General features: G+C 38.6%; 1 protein-coding gene across 3 annotated transcripts in view; it reads right to left on the reverse strand.

Annotated features, from left to right (window-relative positions):
- The window catches only part of flnbl (filamin B, like), a 104,231-nt gene that overhangs the window by 73,492 nt on the left and 7,648 nt on the right, over positions 1-23,091 (reverse strand). The window lies entirely within an intron of this gene.

Genomic DNA, 23,091 nt, shown 5'->3' on the forward strand with positions numbered 1-23,091 from the left:
ATTTTTATAATACATTTTTAAATAAAATGATAAAATATGAATATTACATTCAAATTTTATATTTCAAATCACAGGACATTTACAAGGTAAAAATGTCTCCAATAAAATTAAAAACATTGAGCTCTTAAAAAACAAAAATTGGTTACTTTTTATTAGTTTGCACTGTAGTACAAAAGCATGAAATGCAGGCTTGACCCAGTGACCGCTGTAAACTCTCAGTCCGATGCAGCCACTGGTACGACGAGCCAGACGGGTGGAATGTTCTGGCAGGGTTTGAGAAGCCTGGAAACAAGCTCAGTGCCAGACGGGGGTTCAGTGCATCTCTGGACGGACGGCCGGCCATGGCCGAGCATAATTCATTAGCACTGAACAAAACCCCCCTTCCTGCCTTCACAAGGTTCCTGCTTAATGGGATCGCCATAAGGACCCCGTCACAGGGACGGCTTAACAATAGAACAACACGACTGCTGGTTTTCTGCATTCAGGGAACAGCAGAATGAAGGTTGCCATGACAGCAAACTCCTTCATGAATAATAGAAGAATGGCAGAAAGTTTTGCGAAGTTGCTGAACACACACACACACATTCGTTTCACTATATTAGTGAGGACATTACATAGACTTCCATTGATTTGATATCAGGTTAGTGATATTTTCTATCCCCTAACCCAACCCCTATCTCTAAACCTACCCATCTTAGAAACATGTGCAAAACAATAGATTTAAATAAATAACTTATCCAATTTATAAGCCTTTTTAACCAGTCAAATGTCCTCACTAGGGAGTTGTTTTCATATTTTACTATATAAGTGAGGACATTTGTGCCCTCACAAGTATTGCCAAACAAGACACACGCGCGCACACATTAAAAGCAGTTCCTGCTGGGCTTTAAATTAAATGTACAGTGATGATGATGATACCGTAAGGAGGTCTTCCTTGCAATGCAACATGAGCAGAACGTCATCCGGGCAAGTCATTGTCTTTACGAGGTCAGTTCAGTTGAGGAAAGACCAGGAAAATCCTGCCTACACCTACAGAACAATACTACAAGCATTTCCTACAGGACAGGAAATCTGAGATGGTCACTTTAAAACTCCTTAAGATAACCGGCTGAGCCAAGTGCTAGGAAATACACCAACACATGTGCGCATCTGTTAGTTGATCCTGCCGTTCCATTAGTCTCACTATCAGAAACACTCATTCCGACCGGATGATATCCAATGAGGACAAATCCAAACAGATGGCTAAAAACCATGATTACTAAGATGTCCAAACACTGACATAATCCAATTATGAGAATACACAACAGATCACCACATGCTACACCCAGAAATGAGTCAGTATGATCTGGGAGCACAAAAAGACAGTATACGTGCACTTGCAGTATTAGAACAAACTGTGAGGATATAGAGCATCACAAACAAGAGGAGGAAGAGAATTTACTGAGAAAAAAAACATGCTACGCTTGGAGTTAAAGAGGCCATATATCATGCCCTTGATAGGTTTTTTTGGGCTCTTCAAGAAAAGGTTTTCATGCTTGATTATTTTCCCCATATTTTCCATTGCTGCAGCTCGTTTCTTCCCAGTCTGTCAGTAACGCTCGGTTTAGTTCCTGTCTCTATGAAGCTCCTCCTTCTGAAAAGCACACTGGGCTCTGATTGGTCAGCTGGACCAGTGTGCTGTGATTGGACAATCACTTCCAGTGTGTTTGGGAAATGACCCGTCCATTACCATAACCACCAGTTTCAACACTAACAACTCAACCATGCCCCGCCTCTTTATTCTGCATATGAAAGATTTAAATGAGCAATATTGTGACATTGTGATTGGTCAAGCGCTGTGTTTGGGAAATGTCCCACCCCTTACCAGAACTGCCATTTACAACACTACTAAGTAACTAACCCAGGCCCTTCTCTTTATTCTGCATAATTATTTAAATGAGGAATAGTGATAGAAGAAAGTTCAAGACTACAATGGAGGAGTTTCAGGGAGTTCAGAAACTGACACTGAAATAGCGAATAACTCATGCTCTCATGCTTAAACAGCAAAGAAAGTCGAACATGTAAAAGTGCATATCTCCTCTTTAAGATCACACAGACTTCATTCATGATTACATACAAATGACGATCACACATTAAACATGCATGACAAATACTATACAAATACAAAGACATCTTTAGAACAGAGAGCCTAGAAATCTAGATGAACCCTAGCGGCAGCAAATCTAATCTGCCGCGAGTATCGTCTAACAGCTCTCAATATGCGTCCGAGCTGTAAAAACCAAACTCTGGTCGGGCCAATCACATAATGTATAGAGTCGGTGGGCGGAGCTTAACATAATGACGGCCGAGTTGCGTTTACGTGCTTCTAGTAAACACAGACACTGGCGAACGGCGCTCTTTCGAATCAGCTTTGACTGCGACTCTGGAAGACTTGGAGTAAACCTTTTCTCTGAGAAAAGGACAAAGAACGGCACTGAAGTCATTCTTAAAAAGGCAAGATGTGTTCGGAGTTTAGCTGACCGGATATGGCGAAAGTTTAATCTGTTAACTAGCTTCACCTTCGTTGCTCTGGTTGGTTGTAGCGTTATCCTATCGCGTGCAGAGGGAGTTTGAAAGACAACCGTTTATCCGCCCCTCGGATTGAGCTGTCAATGGTGAGTTTCCAGACCAAACATCTTGATGTGGGTCTGGCTTGTCAGGCTAAAGGCCCTTTCACACTGGACACGATTTTGACGTGCGAATAATTCGCACGATGGTTTTATTTTTTGGTCAGCTGTTTGTGTAATGAGCACTTCCACACTGAACGTGAATGTGCTGCGGCGAAAAAAACTTTCAGTTTCGATTTTTTTTTAACTCTAGCGGTGTCAAAACCGGCTTCAACCAATCACATACAAGGAAACAAAGGCGACAAAATGTCAAGTTGATGTCATGAGCTATTCACTCAACATTAACCATTACCAGGTGTGGTTGGTAATGCAGCTGTGTTTACTACTGTGTTTACAGACAGCAATAACCTAAGTTAACCTTTTATATATCGTTTTTTTTTTTTAACCTTATGTCCGTGATTATGGAAAGTGAATGTGTTGCCATCAGTATGTCTGTGACACTTAAATGTTTACATTGTGACTGAACTGGAAACAGACCGGATGGATTGGTTCTGAAGAGCGCGGTTTGTCTAGTCAGATGCGCTGCTGTCTCGGGATGAGATCCTCAAATTACCCCACAGACTTAAGAAAGTACTAAAGTGCAGAACCAGCCATGATAAAGATTTAGCTCCTGTACATGATTAGCATACTCCCCTTCATACTCTCTGTCCTTCAAGACTGGGTTGCACCCGAAAAAGTCTTTTAAATAAAATGAAAAGCTCATCTTCACTGTCCGTGTTTTCTCAGCTGACACAGCAAATGTTTTGGAGTGTTGGAGCTCTGAACGTTGCAAATTAGTGTCGCGGCTGATGTGAATGGCTTTGACGCGAAGTATTCGCATGCGAAATATTCGCTTCTTCGTTTCGCTTTTTCGTTACGTGTCCGGTGTGAAAGGGCCTTAACAAGGAGATTAATAATAAATAAAATAAATAAATAAATGAATTAAAAAAAAATCTAAAAACAAGCTTAAATTTCTTGCTCAAGTTCTTCATGAATACATTTACAAAGCTTCAAGACCTAGTATGGGTCAAGTAAGACCAAGCCCTTAGCAAAGGATATAAAACACAAGTTTCTTTATTATTGATATTTCCATGGGAACCGGCCTGGATAGATCAACAAATGCTTATGAAACTGAAGAGCTACAATCTGAGCAGCTGTAGCCAGTTCCTCCCTGACGTTATGAGGAGTCACCGTCATCCTGAAGGGCTGGTCAAACACCGAAGGTCAAATCAGATTCATATTAACTGTGTGTTTAATCAAACTACTGCTTTTAAAACTGCCATAAACGACTACAGCACCACTATTGCAACGTGTACATCTCACTTAGAGATTGATAGGCATGTAAATATTGAGTCAATGCAGTTCATCCACTTTATAGTGGAAACTTCAGTCAAAATGCTTCATTTTTTTATATTTATTTTCAATATTTTTTACATTTTTTATGACAATGGTGTAATAATAAATTAAATTATAGCAGTGTATTGCAAAAAAATTATTGATCTTTGCTACCACCTTAATGTATTTATGCCAATTTAGACATTTGTAGTAAAGTAATTCAGTTGAATAAATGGTAACACTTTACAATAAAGTTTCATTAGTTAACATGAACTTATGAGCTGTACTATAGCATTTATTAATTTAAATTTCAACATTTACTAATACATTATTAAAATCAAGTTTTTTTGTATTTGCTATCATTAGTTAATGCACTGTGAACTAGCATGAACAAGCAATGAACAGCCGTATTATCATCAAGTAATGTTAACCGATGAACAGAGTGACTGTATTGATCATGGTAAGTTCATGTTAGTTAATACACCACCAGTGTTAACAAATGAAACCTTACTGGAAAGAGTTACTAAATAAATACTGTTAAAATGTGAATCTAAGGAGAATCAAAGAAAGACACTGACATAACTTTCATGACAGTTATGCACACAATGCCCTGTTGAATTGTGGAGTGAAATATGACCATGCAAGACAATTAAGCAAGAAAATATAGAGAAGTGTTTCTAGTTCTAACTGCCAAACGCAAGAGGCCGAGGACGTAACTCTGCTGCACACCACACGGCTCACGCAACGCAAAACCTCACTGTATTCTCAGAGCTGTATAACCTTCTGTAAATCATTGCTCCATTATTTCATTCTTTCCCCTCGCTGGCGTGTCTCCCGTGGTTCTGCTTCCATGAGATTAGGTGAGAAAAAGAGGCACAGGCAGCAGATTTCCTCAGGGCGGGTCTCCTAAACTCAACGAACCATTACAGCAGCCGCTTTCTCGAGCCTTAGAGACACACGATTTACCCACAAACCCCGAGAGCATGTGGGCCGCATGGCTCTCCAGCGGGACGCTCCGCTTCCTCAGATCTCTCTATAAATAGTTTGGGGTAAATCTGAGGTTTTCCATTCACTTATCAAGAGTTAAAACAAGACATAGACTAACAAGGGTTAAGATGGTCCTGCGGGCACATGGGAACATTCAGAATGATAAAGGAGACATTTTGGAAAAGCCCTAAATTATTTTCCAGCAGCATATATGAAAATAAGCCTTGATGATCAGATTCAACAGAGACCACTGGCCAAAAACGGGAAATTTATGGTTCATTGAGATTTTTCAAAAGAAACGAGACGAGTTGAACCTGTCAAAGTTAAGCCTGGCCGCCTGACAACGGGCACATGCGAGAGACGTACATCTGGAAATGCGTTTGAGCCAGAGCGCAGCAACACCGAGGCCTGCAAACACACAGAAGACTCCACCCATACAGTGTCCACATTACATCTCTGTTCCCTCAGCGGCCACAGCCTGATGAAGCAGAACATTACGACCGGCTTGGGAAAAAGAAAACTGTCCAGAAAGAGATTCAGTTTGATGCTGATCTGAGGGGAGGATGAATCTCACCAAACTGTCAAACCACCAATAAGGAAAAGGAAACCTTGAAATTACGTTTTTATTATATATTTTTTATTTATTTTTAAATTTTAATATTCAACACGCTTGCTGTCATGCATGCACAAACACCAACCGTCACACTAATAGTCTATCACCCCCCATCACACACACAGTCACACACACACACACAGTTGACTACAATGCGCGTCTAATAAAAAAAGTTTTTAAACTGAACATCTGGATGCAACGGTAATTAGAATTAGTTTTTTTGTGGGGGGGGGGGGGGGGAGAGACACTTAACGGTCATGAATTTAATGGTCTTGCAAAAAAAATTAATCATTATGATTATTATTATTGCTTCACAACTCATTTCCCCTCCTCTCGTTTCGGAGTGAAACGCTCTGGACATGAATGTTCTCATGAAAATGAAATGGGTATTGAATTATTTGAGTTTCTGTCAGGCTGAGAAAGACACTCGGTATCACTGAAACTAAAAACATAACTAATATTTTTTTTAAAGAAGCACCAGGTGATCAACCAAGAATCCAGGTGACCGTCTCGAAAGTTCTTTCACCAACATCCGCCTGTATATTCAGAGATAAATGATTAGGGAAACAAGGCCAATGCTCATGTTAGTAACCATGGAGACAAAGCAAACTAAAAACAACACTACTAGAGGAAGAGAGGGAGGCAGGACCGGTTTCAGACAATTAGACTCTTATCGCCAACAAGTCACATTTATGACACCAGTGCATGTTTTGCAAGCCATGAGCGAGAAGGCTTTAAAAATACCAATCAACTCAATCGTATGCCATTAGAAAACAAGCTGCCCTGCAAATGAAATTCTCAACAAAAAAACAAGGTCTCCATTTTACCATGCATCTGTCATTTCATTGACAAATGATGGCCGTTACTTAGAGACATGGGATGTTTTTGGAGCACATCAGTGTGTGTTTGTGTAAGTTGTAAAGTTGTGCCTGCTGGTAATTCAATAGGGGTTTCCTGCTCCATTCAGAAACCAGCGAAGCACACCTGCGCCTCGGGCCACGACTGAAACCTTCTCCAGGTGAAGAGCAACGGTGAACAACAGACACCTGAGGAAAGGGGCGTTTCATTACATCAAGAGGAACACACACACCTGTTGTGTGTAATGACACATACGTCGCACAGACACTTCATGTCCTCATGACACACTCAACTGAACGCAGTACTTTTCAGATTACATTGCAACACATGAACCAGATTGAGTCAGGATGGAGAGGTCGAGAGTCAACTTCACATCACATCTATGATAAATCTTCTGCGTGACTGCGTCTGTCTGTATTCGGTAAAAAAAAAAAAAAAAAACTTGAAACTCAAACTCATAAAGAGCCGCCAATAGTTGTCAAGTGTTCCCACTAAAACGCTTATAAAACCTCTGATTTACAATCTCAGGAAACGCGTCCTGAGCACGTACAGCTTTCCTCCACAACACAGAACTTGGTGGTTCATTTGGCCAGAAAGAATCAAACCATTCGAATAACACTCCTTCTGACACAGACAGAACTACAGAAGAGCTCATTCAAAGGTCATCGAGCTTCACATGTACACTGTGGATCACAGCCAGGATGAAAACCTGATGAACAAACGAGTATAAATACACCGGGTTTCCTGTAGATGAAACCAAGAAGGTACCAATGAAAGAGAAAGAGCTGCAGAGTCACCGCTCAATAACTCAAACTGAAACTAAATACACATGCCACAGATTTTCGACCCACTTTCACTCACTCTAGAGGCTTTACCTGATTGTCTACTTTGGATAATTTTACATTTATTAAAATTTTACTTTTTAAATTGCATTCCTCCTGATAGAAAAGTCAAGCTGACCGAGATCTAAAACAGCCGTTCAGAACTGAAATGACTCAAAGCATAAACATATCATAATTTATTTCCAGTTAAAATCCAGTTTTTTTTAACTCTAGTCATCAAAGTAGTATCATGGACTCCACAAAAATATGAAGCAACAACAGATTTCAACATTGACAATTGAATGTTTGTTGAGCAGCAAATCTTCATATTAGATCATTTGTGAAGGATCATGTGACACTGAAGACTGCAGTAATGATGATAAATTCAGCTTTGGATGATAAACTTTGATGTTGACTTGAGGAATAGATAGTTTAAAGTTGAAATTGTTCGAATACAAAGTCTATCAGAAAAACAGACAGGCGGACGATATAACATGTTGCAGGTTCTAATATGTTGCTAGCACGAATTAGTCATCGCGCTGCGTCACAAGCTTGTCGTGTAATTTAACCATGCAAAAGGCACTACGTATGTGAATGGCCCCTTAGTAAGTGGATAGATAGAGCATAACCAGTCAATAAACGGGACAAGGGAGGTCACACACACAGGACAAAAAATTTGGCCCAATATACGGGACGTCCCGGCTAATACAGAACAGTTGCAAATCCTACACATTGCTAACATGATGTTTACAGCCTTGGTAAGAAGAGACTTCTTTCAAAAATGAACCAAATTGCAAACTTTGGAATGGTAGTGTTACAATATAATAAATAAAATTGCATAACCGTAAAGGCCAGAAAGTGCACTTTAACAAAGCAGCAACTTTCAGATCCCTCTTAAAGCAATTCCTCGACTGGCCACTAGAGAAGGCTCCAGAAGGAAGCAGAATCTCATTGAGCCATGTTCAAATGCCCAACTTTACAGGAGAAAACCCCCCCAAAAAACATGTTTACAGCCTGGTACAATAACTGGTTTTGGTCTATATAGCTAATTTTGCCCTTAATGACAAATGTGAAATTATATTAACCCTTGAAGTTCAGCATAATTAAGGGTGTGGCCATGTGGGTGACATTTGGATTACCACTATAGTCACACACTATAGATTACCATTATAGGGACATGCTGCCAAGATGGCAACGGCCATCTTCAGGCTTGAAAAAAAAACGCTCTTAAGAAACCTATGGGTGACAGACACTATGTCCATATTTATTTTACAGATTATGTCTTTAACGTACAATAAGACTTTAGAAACAAAAAAACAAATGTCTTATATAGCAGGCAACAAGATGAGTTGCTGTGTTCAATCCTTCAAATCAGAACTAGTCAAGCACAATGAGTGAACTTCATGCACCTGGGCGCTGTAAACCGGAAGCAACTCTCGCCAAGTTTCAAACAAAAGGAGTGACAAACATCACGACTGACCTGTGTGTCGGATACAAGACCAATTAATGAATCCGATCCGTTATGCAACAGCACTGCTTTATCTTTGGGGCAGGGTTTCCCATGATTCATTAGGGAAATTATGTGTATGCATGTATCGTCATATCCGTAAACAGTAACGTTTCTCCGGCTGTGAGGCGTGTCTGGTGTGGGAGTGGCAGGGGTTAGTCGTCACAACGAGCAAGAAAGGTTGACATTGAGCCTCAAAATAAAGGGTCTACTTAGACTACTTGTATATAGTCGACATGTATTTAAAACATGCAACCTCAAGAAAACATTTATCCAACAACAATATAAACGCAGCCAATCTGAGTAATTCCTGTGTCATGCAGTCATGTGACACAGGATCAGAGTGTTAGAGATTCATCCACAGAAGCCAAGAGTTATAGAGCGACCCTCCCAGATAAACACATTCGTGGTCAAACTGGGAATCTGGGAGTTTGGGAAACTGTGAAAACGCTTTGATGAGCCGTTTTAGGGTGATTAAATGTTGTTGAATGTATTAAATCACAGAGCCGCCACGGGAACACTTGGTAACAGAGAGCCGTTTGTTTCGTGGCCCTTTTAAAGCAGATCCATAAATAAAGCAGACAGCCTCCTTTGTTAGACGGCGGATTCCAATGGGGTGAAAAAAAAGCCTCATTATATGCAGGACAGTGTCTGTGGCTTATAGGAGACACTTCATTTTTCAGAGACACCTGCGATTCCTCCGCAAGAGCCTGACTTGACTTTGGCCCTTGATTTGGGTTAAAAGCAAAAGTATTATCAATCCATATTAAAACTGCTCATTTCCTGTGGTTTGGCGTATTGCCTCATGGGTGATGATGTCATGATGAGCACACACTGATCATGTCGTTCTGGAAAGTATTACAAATCCTAAAGAAGCCATGATAGGCCAACTTGGGTGACTATGTTGGATGAGTTAAGCAGATTAATGCACCAGGATACACTAATTATCATCATCATGATTTATTGGCTTAAATTGCCTGTAACCCCCCACACACACACACAAAAAAAACAAACAAAGCATAACTGCATGACATCATACAATTCTCATCTTGCACTATATAACAAAATTCAATTTAATTCAATTAAAAAGACAAAAAATAGGCAACTAAAGCAAAACGGGCAAATCAACAAATAAATAGACAGATACATCGACACAAATGAATAAAATAAATAGATAAATAGGCAAATAAAGCCTAATTTTAGAGCCGTTTATTTTTATGAAAAACATGATAAACAATTAAATATTTTTTTGCATTCTCATGACAACAGAGAACATTTCTCTAACATTTAATAAAAGTTTTTGCATAAAATTGTCAATTTCTGCAAAAAATAAATGCAATAATTAATAATAATAATAATAATTATTATTATTAAATAATAAACTTAAATACTGGCATGCTGGATGAGTTAAGACAATTAAGTCATTGAGATTCAATATCAGTCACAATTCATTGTCTGAAACAGACATGCCCAGGCAGAATAACTGCATGACATCAGATGCATTTCATCTTGCACAGAAGTACATTTCAGATAGAACAGGCAAGAAAAGTCGTAAACCTTGCTAAAAACCACTCACTCTCTTCAAATACCAGGTTTTAAGCCAGTCAGGTCTGTAATCTAAAAGTGCTGACGTACAAGAACAACATGAAACAGGATCTAACACGGCAATGAAAGTATTGCTGAGTAAAGTCCTGCTGCCTTTCCACAGACTGCAATATTAAAGTTCACATTCGCTGCAGCCACATGCTCACGGTCTGCGAAGAAAATATTAGTGATTTAGATCATAACTGCATATTAACAGAAGAACATGTGCAATCTTTACACATGCACAACCTCATCAGGCAAACACTAAGTAGTAGTGATGCTTGACTGAAGTAAATAAGCCTGTTTTTAACTCATTGTTGTTCTATAAACAACCGTGTTTCTAACTGGGAAAACGGCAATCAATGCTTTAATTACCGACCGCCACACACAACTCCACTTGTTAATTCAAGGCCATAAATCCACAGGATCTGGCTTTGGCAGCCGCCGGCATTACAGCCCGGAGTCTCTGCACTGTCGCCACATCTCTCAAAAATGACATCACATGCAGAGGGCCATGACGGGAACACCGGAGGCGCTACCTACATTCCATTCCCATGAGATCATCACCGCCCCTCCAGGAGCAGCCAATCAGAGACGGCGGGGAACAAAGGCTCTCACCCGAGACCCTCCATTAGCAGTCCGATCAGGTCACCCAAAACACCCTGGTGAGCCGCGGCCAAACGACTCAAGCGCTCACGAACTATTGTGTCATGGGGTTTCATTATGGTGCCACTTATAGCCCTCGGAGCATGAAATCATTAACAGCTTCTGCTCAGCCAAACGGACGGTGGTGTAAAAAACTCAAATATATAAAAGGAAACTAATGTGACCAAAGTGCTCGTTAAACTCTCAAGAGACTTGAGCTGTTTCCCATCACTCGACTCTTATAAAAATCCCACATTAGATGAAGTTTAAACACCTGAGCGGCTGCTTTAGTGAAAACAAATGGATTGGCTGGTAAATTTGCTAAAGCATCCGATTTGTTCACGGATTCAATACTTTAAAAAATAAAAAAATAAATCACATGAAAATGATTTGCAATGTACTAAACTTGTATAATGTGATGTAATTTCAAAAGCAATGGTATATTCAGTGGGAAATAATGTTGGATGGAGACTCGAATTACATCAGGAAATGAGTGGACCATGAAAAATGTGTTGTTGAATTATTGGTTAATATAAATTGCCCAAGAGACCTCGGTTACACCAGCAAAAATGTCTCACGAAAACATGTCAGGGTTACATTTCATGCCAAAATGCATGAAGTAATAAAGAAATATAAAATAAGAACACATTTTAAGAAAAACACTTTACTTCGTGTATTTTTTCCTTAAACAATAGCCTAATTTCAGGACCTAAACAAAAAAAATGATTATACTGGGTAAAGTTATTACATTTCATGCTGGCCATTACACCAAACAGCCTCAGTCATACACACAGTACATGGAGTTCCTCACACTGCAGTCTCTCTGATTACACACACTATTATCTGGCTCTGGACTGTGTAGCTCTGAGATCTGGACAGAGAGGAAACAGCTCAGCTGTGGTGTGGAACACCAGCACTCAATAAGAGCATGCAATAACCTGCAATTTAAAGTCATTATGTTAATGCATTTATCTCAAATTACCGCATATTTGTAGCGTGCGAGTTTCGAGATGAGATTACAAACCTACAAATAGAAAACAGAACAAAAACAAAAAAAAACATTTTAAAAAGGTCATATAAAATGGAAAGCAGAAATTCTCTTCTGGGCATTTTTAAGTAAAAGCATTTAACATGTACCCACAGTACATATACTAAAACTAAGCTACAAAACAGCTAGTTCACAAGTTTAAGATGAAATCACAACTAGAAGCATATTAGCATATGCCCATCCACATTTACAGAACATCTATTCAGTATTCAGCACCCACTATGATTAATGACAACATTAATTGTTATAGTTTAAAAGTCATAAGGTCCTTATTTATGTATTTTTAATATAAAATTTAAAACCATTTGCATTACACCATTTTAACAAACTAAACTTAGGTAAACAAATAAAACGAGATTGAAATGTAATGGCACGAATAAACCGAATGCAATTTAAACAACCAGGTTTATGCACTTATCAATAAGCATTTAGTAAACCAATTTCATACATTTTAACTAAAATCTTGCTTCCTTCACAGCTAGTCATAGTTGAGTTGAACCACTCATATACTCTTCAAATGATTCAATTTAATTGTTTTTAGATTTGAATAAATACAGATTGAAAATATGATTGATTGCAGGATTCCTGTCCAGGATTCGGATCAGATTATCTAATTGAAAACAGAGTAAGAAAAGCGATATGGAATTAATAAAATGAGTTGACTATATTCTGCTTTCAGTTCAGGCTGTAAAACAGTTCTGCCCAACAAACACAGACATGCTGACAGCAACTTATTTTTTATTCATATTTATTTCAGCACAAACACTGGGTTTCTGAGAACCCTTGGCTTCACACATGTACGCGGAGCCTGAAACAACGCACGCGCTGCCAGCCCGGCTCCTCCAGCTCACACTACAACACATTCACAATTCTCTCAGCGTTTCACCTCATGCTTCTACATATTCATGAAACGCCCGAGTTTCCATCGCATGTGTTTCTGGGGCGCCGTGTGGAGCGGAGGGATGACCTCACCCTTCTACAGGAAATGCAGATGATGTTCTCACTTAACTGCTGGGAGGCGGCCATATGGTTTATACGACGCATTGTTTGAATCTCGCTCGCTCACTCTGGGAAGAGGAGGATGCTGATTGAAGAGATGTTGGTGGAGTTATCCGGGGATTTCGTCCAGGATGTGTTGCGGATGTTAAAACACCAGCAGACATGCGAGAACTTTAAAATAAATGTTTTCTGTTGGCGAAATGACCATGGAACACAATCACATCGCATACAGTTCTACACCTCAATTGTTTTGTGGGTCATGTTTTCCCACTTGCTGTGAAATAACCTACTTCCTTCCTTTAGGTGAATACAGTGACAAAGGCATCGTGCAGGTAACCAGCTGGTCAGCATTACAGGGCGGCACCGATTGTATTTAATTGGTTGATTCTAGCACTGGTCAATATGGCTAATATTACATATTCAATATCAATATTTATTACAATCCCATTCCTAGCAAAGGAAATACATTCCACGTTTGTTAGACCTCACGAATGAACGTAGTTACATACATTTACTGAAGACGTCTAATGAAAAAATTAATTAAACGTTAACTTAATATTTAAAAAATGTTACAAAAAAAAAAGGAAAACATTTACAACAACAACAACAAAAAGCATTTTATAGAAACTTTATATTTGTACTATAGTTATACATTTGTGTCAATTTCTTCAAGTTAAACTGAACTGTAGCGGCATGAACCTGGCCATCTATATGTAGGCTAAATATTGAAAAAAGTTGAGATTAAGTACAATATCATGGAGGTTTTGATCAATATTGATAGAAAGGAAAAAGGGGAAAAAAGTCCACACTCCTTGGATTCTGCTTCACACAAATAAATAAATGAACAGAAAGTGACCCGACGAAGTCATTGGACTCATTTAGGCACTCAAGTTTATCTTAAAAAGCAAAAGTGGTGTTTTACAAGCATTAAAAAAGAAGAAGAAAAAAAAGTGGTGTTTTAAAAGGAGATCGTGTAGCAGATGGATTTTGCATATTAGATATGTGGTGTCCAAAAATCAGGCCAAAACTGGTCAAATGACACCATACGAATCACTCAAGTCATTTGACCAACTGAGTTCCTAAAACTAAACTATATACCAACTAGCATCCAAGCATGAAGTTTACAAAACAACAAGACAAACTACTATTGCACACAATAAGTACCGTTTTGATGAGGGAGGAGTATAATTAGAGGGATTCAATAGAGACCAAAAGACAGCTTGAGAAGCTACTTATTAAATCATTGAAATTGAAGAAGAGGAGAATATTATGTTGCCACAGCTTTCAAGTTATTGTTTTGAGTTCCCATATGTGGTCGTGTTCAATCCTGTCTAGACTCAAGAACATCTGGGTGGGATCTAGTTTGGGTTCATCAAACGGTTTGTCTAGGTAAAAGTACCAACATACTGAAACACTGAAGGTTGCCAAGTTGTTCATTGCTAGAAGGCTTTTCTACTCAACCACAACAGCCAATCAATGTATCAAGAAGAGGACCATGTGACCCCCCACTGTCTGGACGATTTGTAGTTGCATGACGTTAAATGCTGCTCAACCGGTGTTGCATCATCAACAATCGGTATTCATCAACTCATTGAAAATGCCTCACTTTTGCTTGCTTTATCAGCGGAAATTACATCTCAACTTCATCTCAAAAGAACGGTTTGAGGTGGCTTCCTTTTCATTAAGCCAATAGAAATTGATACCTCACCTGAGATGATTCCTCAGGCTGGCTTCATAATCTCCTGTCAGAGACTTCTATTACTTTTTAACAATTACATGACAAAGAACCCAATAAAGTGCACAGAAAACCGTACTGAGCATTCAGTATCAGAGCAGATCCTTGGCTGGCCGTTGCAAACAGTAGCACAAGAGAGCCTGCAAAAGCAGAACCTACCGGCGGGCGTCTCAGGTTACCCACTTCGAGCCGGACACAAGAGCTCTTGTATGAAAGCGAGTGTAATCTCAGAAAGTGTCTTTTGTAGGAGCTGGAGGCGAAGAATAAAAGACAAGAGGAGGTAGAAACCAGCAGAACTTTCTGTGACACTCTGAGAAAGGGCGGATTGAACGCCCGACTGACATTTCTCATGGCCGTAAAACGCCTTTTTCAGGTGTGGACCAGAAAAGTTACACAAAACCCGGACATGAGCGAGTCTGTTACGGTTTCCCACTACAAGGTACTTTCAAAGTAGCACTATTACAGTTTTCTTGCAATAAAACATGCTAAATTTAAAAAGAAAAAGGACATGAGTGCAGAGAATTTGCATGTTAAAGGTAATGAGAAAGCACATCTTTTGTAAAGTCCAAATGTCTAAACTTGCCTCATGCACAAAAAAAAGCCTTTGAAGCTTTTTTACACATCTGAAGTCATCCAGGCTCAGCCGAGCCAAAGTAAATAACACAGTAGGCAGGAAATCTGTGTAACCGTTCGCAAATCTTTTGACTTACTGCTCTGTGACAAACAGCAGTGAAAACACACACAGCAACAGAAAACGACTGGCCTTTTGGATCCCTTCCAAACAAGCAGATTGCATTTCTATAGGATTCTTTGTTTTCCTGTTTTATTTGCACTCATAAAAATCCCCAACACTCCCTGATCTGCCAGACATGTCTGAACTGTAAATCAAACACTAGCCCTGGTACCTTCCACCAGGCAATACAACAGAGTATACAAGCACAGAAACATTGGCTCCGGACCAAGGGTTGAGACTTCAAGCTTTTAAGAAATTCTACTTGATATTTTCATATCCATGATAATTCAATTTAAAGTTGCTTTCAGCCCAAGACATACATTGCAACCTTTTGAACTTTAAACTAGCAGCCACTAAACCAGATTCCTGAGCGGGTCATTGCTTAAGCACTTCAAAATGATGTTTGTTGAACAGCAAATCATTATAATAGAATGATTTCTGAAGGGTCATGTGACACTGAAGACTTGAGTAATGATGCTGAACATTTAGCTTTGAACACAGGAATAAATTACATTTATAAAAGTATAGCTGCGCAAAAAATTATCAAGACCAAGCACAAAAATAACAATTAGACATGGAAGCGGGGCTGGGAGCTTCAGAAAAACTGCAACAATGCGCAATTAAAAGACGATTATTTTAGAAAAAAAAAAATTAAATACAAAAATCACATGTAATTATGTTTACATTGCATATCACGTTTGACCAATAGGTGGCACGGTTACCAAAATGACGTTGAGTGGTCAGTGAGGGCAGACAAAGGCACATTGCATTGTTACAGCCTCAGAACCAGCTTGGCACCATGCCATCAAATTTGATGCGTTATTCGAGAACTAATTGAAAAGCTTTTAATAACTTTCAGCCAGGATGGTCTATAAAGGATCTGAGCCAAATTTGGTGAAAATCTGAGAGATGGTCTAGACTAGAGTTTGAAAGTTTAAAATAGGCAAACAAGTTTGACCAAATATGGCATAATTGGTATAACTGTCTCAGTGTGACTCAAGGAATCCATCAAAACCAGCTTCATTAGAATAGGCTGTTAAATAAAAGATATTAGCATTTTTGGAAATTTCATTATAAATTAATCAATTGAGCCAAGGAATTTTGTTTCAAGCCCTTATGGTTAAAGCTATTAAATCATAAACGTAAGTGAATATTTGGACAGTTGGTGGCGCTAGAGGGATTGAGATAGAGACTTTAACATTGCGGAGGTAAATGTTCAGACTGTCCTCCATCTGTGCACCAAATCTCAACTTTTTACCATATGGTTCTACAGGCTGCCGTAGACTCAGGAGCGGAAGAAGAAAACTAACGGATAGGTGCAATCACACCGTCGGTGCTTGGCCTCTAAATAATTAATTCATGAAATTTGTTCATTAGTAATATCCAATATTACTGATTTTTTTAAGCAAATAAAAAGCAGCCTCGATGAGCATAAGAGACTTCTTTAATAAACAAAAAAATGAATGTTTCAACCAGTTGATCGGTAGTGTATTGCCTGCAACGCACATGATAATGAGAACATGGAAGAGATGTTTTGAATTAAGAATGACATCAGAGTCAAAGCATTTGAAAAATGTCTACAAAGAGGTTAAAATGCACTTCAGAGGAGCATGGTTGTGCAAGCGGTAAGTCTCGATGAGATCATTGCGGAGTCTCAACACATATGGCATGTTGGGAGAGTAAATTATTAACTTTAATCACATACTGACCCACTGCATGGGTCTAAAGAACAGCAGGACGGTGAAAGAACGAGTGGTTACAGAACAACGTGGTGACAGAAGTGTTAATATAATCCAGAAAACCGCGGCATTCATGTAGGAAATCAGACACGGCCATAACTTCTGCCTTTGAGAAAGAAGACGGTCACTTTAAATTGCTTAGTCGTGCGTTGACGTCAGCTACATTGTTTGTTTCTTTTGCTGGTTACATTGGCCTCCGAAGGTCACAGCTTCATCACAAACAATGCAATCTGACCTTTACTACCATGCAGATGGGAGAAGCATTTCCTGCGCTGACCTAAAACATTCCTCATTCCTCGGTTTCTGTCAGGTTCATGCTCGGTGAAAGCAAGCAAACTCATGCGGTCAAGACTTAACGTAATGGAAGATGTAAATGATGACAACGGCTGAAATTCAGACCGCAAGAGAAACCTGTGCAGACGGCGGCAGGGAGGAACGGGGTTGTTTTAGGCAACCTCACCTACTCTGACTCCCCTGCACTTTTTAAGGCAGCGTGACAAAATATTATTGAAGAAGAGAGTTCTATAGCAACCCTGAAATATTTGCTCAAGGCCTGTCGTCTCGACACTGCTGAACATGCTCATTTTCCATGTTCTGGTTTCATTATTTGGGCTGAGGGCAGAATGACAGTATCTGGGATGCATTACTGAAACTGTGATGCAATCGAATCTCAAGCAAGAGCGTGAGATTCCTGCATCAGCAGCTTCTAGCATTAGTGTGAGGAACTGAACTCCGGGGAAAAAGGCAAACCATTGGTTAGTGTTGCATTAATGAAGCCCCGTTGCTTCTTTTAGACCCAAAACAATAGTGGACTCCTAAGGAATGTACCCCAAATCGATGTGTGGATTGACCAGGTTCATGTTGAAGGCGGCTTCCTTCCAGCAGTTCTGCCCAACCAGTGAGACTTTTCCTGGACTTCCTGTCAAAGCCGCTATAGAGTGCAAGTTCCGGAAGTAAAAACTCATTTGACGTTCATTTTTTCCTTAAGGAAATTGATTTTTAATGATAACTTATGAACCTTAAAAAGACGGACCTTTTTTATATTCATGTTTAACAGCTAAATTATTGATTTTACACACACCTATGTTTAACGTTCTTGAAGTCTCGAGTCTATTTGATCACAACAACAAAAAACGGGGAAAAAACAATATTGTGAAATTACTACAATGGTCTATTTTAATATTTACTTAAATATAATTTATTTTTGAGATGCAAAGCTGAATTTAGCATCATTACTCCAGTCTTCAGTGTCACATGATCCTTCAGAAATCATTCAAAGTGGTACTATATGCACATTTTGCAAAACTGTGTTTAGATCAAACAACTTTAAATGAAGTTTTAGATTTCTCCATTGTTTTTAATTTGATTTTGTCATTTGCCATCCTTCATGGATTGTAGTTATTTTGCTCACTAAAGCAGTTCACAGTACCTTTGTCTTTTTGTCTGATTTTCAAATACTTCTTTGCTTCAAATAAAAGTTTGTAATGTGATTCACCTCATAGCAAGTTGGTTTGGTTCATGGCTTAAAATCCTTCCAGAACCAAAAGGCAGTAAAAAAAAAAAAAAAAAAAAAAAAAAAATCCCTCAGAAACTTAATTAGCTGCAGAATATACAATTATGCATTTACCAGATGCTTTTACCCAAAGTGACTTAAAAGCATTTAGTCAATAAAGCTAATAATATTTATAATCTATAAAGGCCACGTTTATTGGACAACTAGATTGGAAAGCAAGCTTGAGTAGATAAATGCAGAGAAGAAACTTTTTTTGTGAGTGCATAAGTAATAAAGAATGAAACATGAATGCAATTTATCCCCAATGCTGATGGGAATGACTCTCATATAGTCAGTTTAAAATGAATGCAAAAACAGGGTCTTCCTCTGTGTGTGTGTGTGTGTGTGTGTGTGTGTGTTAAAGGGCAAACTAAGGCCAGCGGCAGCTCTACACCGATCCAGTACAACAAGTTCTGAGAGTTTGGCTTTGTGTACAAATCAGTGCCGCATCCGAGAGGAAAACTAGTGAGGTCACTCTCATGGAGGCTTTTCTTTTCGGCAATTCCCTGCTGTACAGACAAACTAACTTTATAGTAAAATGAATCAAATAAATAAATTGAGCGACGAGTCAAGATGGCTCAACCACAATGTAGGGCTGCACTATTGTTTTTTTTGTTTTGTTTTTCCAGCTCCAGGTTTGTTATACTTTTTAGGGCTGCACAATTTCCCCAAAAATGTTGTGATTTTATTATCAATGACTTGATCATAATAATAAAATTATTTTAAAAAAAAGGAACAAATAAGAAATATTACTATTGCAACATTTCACTGTAAAAAAAAAGTGATTTTAAGAATATAAAATATTTTACAGTACAAATAAGAGTGACATGCTTCACTTCTGAAAAATTGAAGCATTTGTAATATGTTAATCACAATAAGCCTATCGTGATTTCAACAAATTAGTTGACCTATAGTGCGTTCACTTGGATTGAATTTAAAAAAAAATAAAATAAAAAATAAAAAACTCACTGTAAACTCACTGATTAACATTAATTAACTCAGTGCTTAAACTCATTTGATTTTCATTCATCTAATAATAACTATATATTAAAGCTAAAGGTCAACTAACTAATCGGCCTCATTAACGGTCCAGACTGTAGGACAAGTGTCCATTTGTACTTATTAGGACTGTGCAATATGGACCAATTAAAAAAAAAGTTTATTTATCAATATTGCAATTGTCTCATTTATTTGAAGCCAGATATTTATGGTCTTTGTCTTTTTGAACTCCTTCCATGTGCAGTTCATAAATGCCTGTATTATTGTTCACCTGGTTCGGAATGTGCCATTGTTTTTCTATGTAAACACGCAAGATGGACGCCCGTTAACCGTCGCAGCATCACGGAGAAAGTTCTACTTGTACACAAGACTAGTTTAATTAACAGCAAAAACACATCCGGTGTGAATGGTCTCTACTCAGTTGTCACAATGATAGTTTGACAGATCTTGCAGATGATTGGCTCCATGATGCATCATCTCTCATGTATGCAAAAGAGTCACAAACAATAGATGTTGGTTTTTTTTGGCCAAGTCCTTATTCTGCCTTGAATTAATCTTCCCCGTCTCGGTGCTTTCTTCCATGTCATAGCGGTAAACCCACTCGGCTCTGTTCTTGTGCTAGATTTAGGCCTTCAGATTGACAGGATAATCTGGCTTTCAACAGTTTAGAAATTGTGCATGCGATTTTATTACAACTTCCTAGTAACTATACACCATGGTTGCAAAAGAAAGAAAAAAAACATTTTTCCACCGACAGCCAAAATAAAAGTGTAAATTAGACCATAAATTAGAATGCTAAAATTCCTGAATTTTATTTGAATTTAGGATGCATGCATGCAAAAATAAAAAAAGCTGGAAAGAGCCTAAATGGTTGCTACAAACCCAAATCCAAGCTGGTCTTTTGTCTTGAGCACATCCACACCCTGAGGATTTGATCTGTTCATCTGCCTGTCAGAACAACTCCTGAAAACTTTCATTTACAGAGTGAAAGAAACAAATGCATGTTGATACGGCTGTGATTCACCGCATTCACACTGTAACGGAAACCTTTCCATCGCAATTCATCCCACAAGCTCCCAAAATCCTTCACTTTAGCTGCTGCAGGTTATTCTATAGGCTGCTGAGATCAGAATAAAGCAAAGAGTTTACGTTTGAAACGAATGAGGGAAAGCTCAGAGGGAGCTGCAACTTAAGACCAGCAAACCTTTGGCTCACCCGCACCGTTCCCGCTACTGTTTGCATAGCGTGAAGATACGGCATCTGACAGCCGACCGCTGACCGGCGGGAATCACAGACACGCTCTGTTCTGGGCAAGAGGCGGCGATGGAAATAAAACCAGAACCTGGTAACCACCTCAGACTCGTACAGAAACATCTGATGCTTTTCCATTGGCTGTTCAACAAACTAAAGATCATTTAGAGACAAACGGACTTGAGCGAATCGTAATGAGAGGAGACAATCCAACCCACAAGGGCTGACTTAAATTGTTTGTTTTGTTCCGATTCATTTTTATAGATATACAATGGATTAAACATGATACTGAAAAAAGTATGAGCCATATATACGCCAAATTAAACCATAATTTAATGCTACGCAAAAACAGCTCGAACAAATTTCTTTCAACTCTCTGGTGGGGAAGCTGGCACTCAGCACGACCACAGTCGAAACTGGTTTTTAATAATACGCTTTTCCATCAGGCTTTGCTCTGGGAACACTTTCAGACGTCTTAATTTGCTCTGAATTTCTCAGAGGGGAAGTTTTAAATCTTGAGCGACTCTGGCCACTTTGGCTTTGGATGTCAGCTCATGTGTAACTAAGTCCTTCACAAATGCACTCCAAAAATCCCAGACCTAGTCTTACCGGCAACAAACATTACAATAGAACGAGACGACACCATCCTTCTTCTGCCGGCATTTATAAACCGGCTGATGTCAACAAGAGAGAAGATCCCTGTGGTTTTCCACCAAAAGAGCTTGTTTAACGTTTGGAAATCAATTGATTAATATTAGTGTTGTAATTTTACAGTTGTACTCTAAATTATTTATTATTAGACAATTTCACTTTAAAATAAACAGGCATTTAATAGTATAATTAAGAATTATAGTTTATTTTATTACTTTACTACTATTTATCATCATTATACATTTTCTTTTTCTATTTTATTTCACACTGAAAAACAATTATTAATAATGATAAATTATGATTAGTATTATTATTAACAATTATAATATATTAAAGTATTGTTTTTTTAAATGCTTGATTAGGTTTATTTTTACACTGAAATATTATACAATTATACTACAACTACAAATATAAAAGTGTTAGATATAAATACTATAAATAACATTTTATATAAACATTTGATCAAATGTTCAGGGTAGGGCTGGACAATAATTCAATATCAATATATATCGCGATATAATTTTTTTCAATAACGGTGATATGATTTTTAAACACATTTCCGATATTTCGATATGACTGACGTTCAGGGAGCATGCCATCAGAAAGAGCAGAACACGATTGGCTTCTTGCGTGATGACGTAGGCCTACACCACGGACACGCAGCCAGTGCTCAGCAGTAGTAGGCTGATAGATCCAACGCGGCACGTTTTAGCTACAAAGAGAGTTTCCCTGACCGCAACACAAATGTGACTGAACGAGCTTCCACAAGTAAGGAGAAATAAATAGTTGATAAGAGAAGAAAGACTAACTTTCTTTAGTGGCGTGGAAGTGGTTCGTCTATCTAAAGCACTATTCGCACGGGATTAGTATTATCTAGGGACCTCTGTGATTTAGAAATGACTCCTCCACATCTGAGTTTTGCGTGGCGCATTCGCACGGGATAAGCAAAGCCTGTGATTTTACTCGAATTTACTGACTTCTCCCGGATATGATGTTCGTTATAGATAGCTGTATGAAATCATAAACAGGCATCGATATCGTTTTGATTATTTTACAGTAGCCTAATAAATAAATATAATTTCGTTCAGTTAGTGAACAGACGCCATGAACTGAGCTCAGACCAGCGGCAGGAATCAGATTTCATTTATCACGAGTAGGAAGCTGACAATATACGGCGGAAGATTCAGTTTCAAAACTAAATGTAAAAGCGCCTATTTAAACAAGATTGTCATTGTACTATACTGTTCTGTTCTGTTTTTCATTCAGAACAGTATTGATGTTAATATTAAACACACCATTCAATCAGATTACTCTCAAATTGACACTCATTCTAAAGTGAAAGTATAATCCGTGTGGGCGCGGCTGCACGGGAATTAACGGCGCATTATG

This window comes from Pseudorasbora parva, chromosome 22 (assembly GCF_024679245.1).
Source record: "Pseudorasbora parva isolate DD20220531a chromosome 22, ASM2467924v1, whole genome shotgun sequence".
Classification (NCBI taxonomy): Eukaryota; Metazoa; Chordata; class Actinopteri; order Cypriniformes; family Gobionidae; genus Pseudorasbora; species Pseudorasbora parva.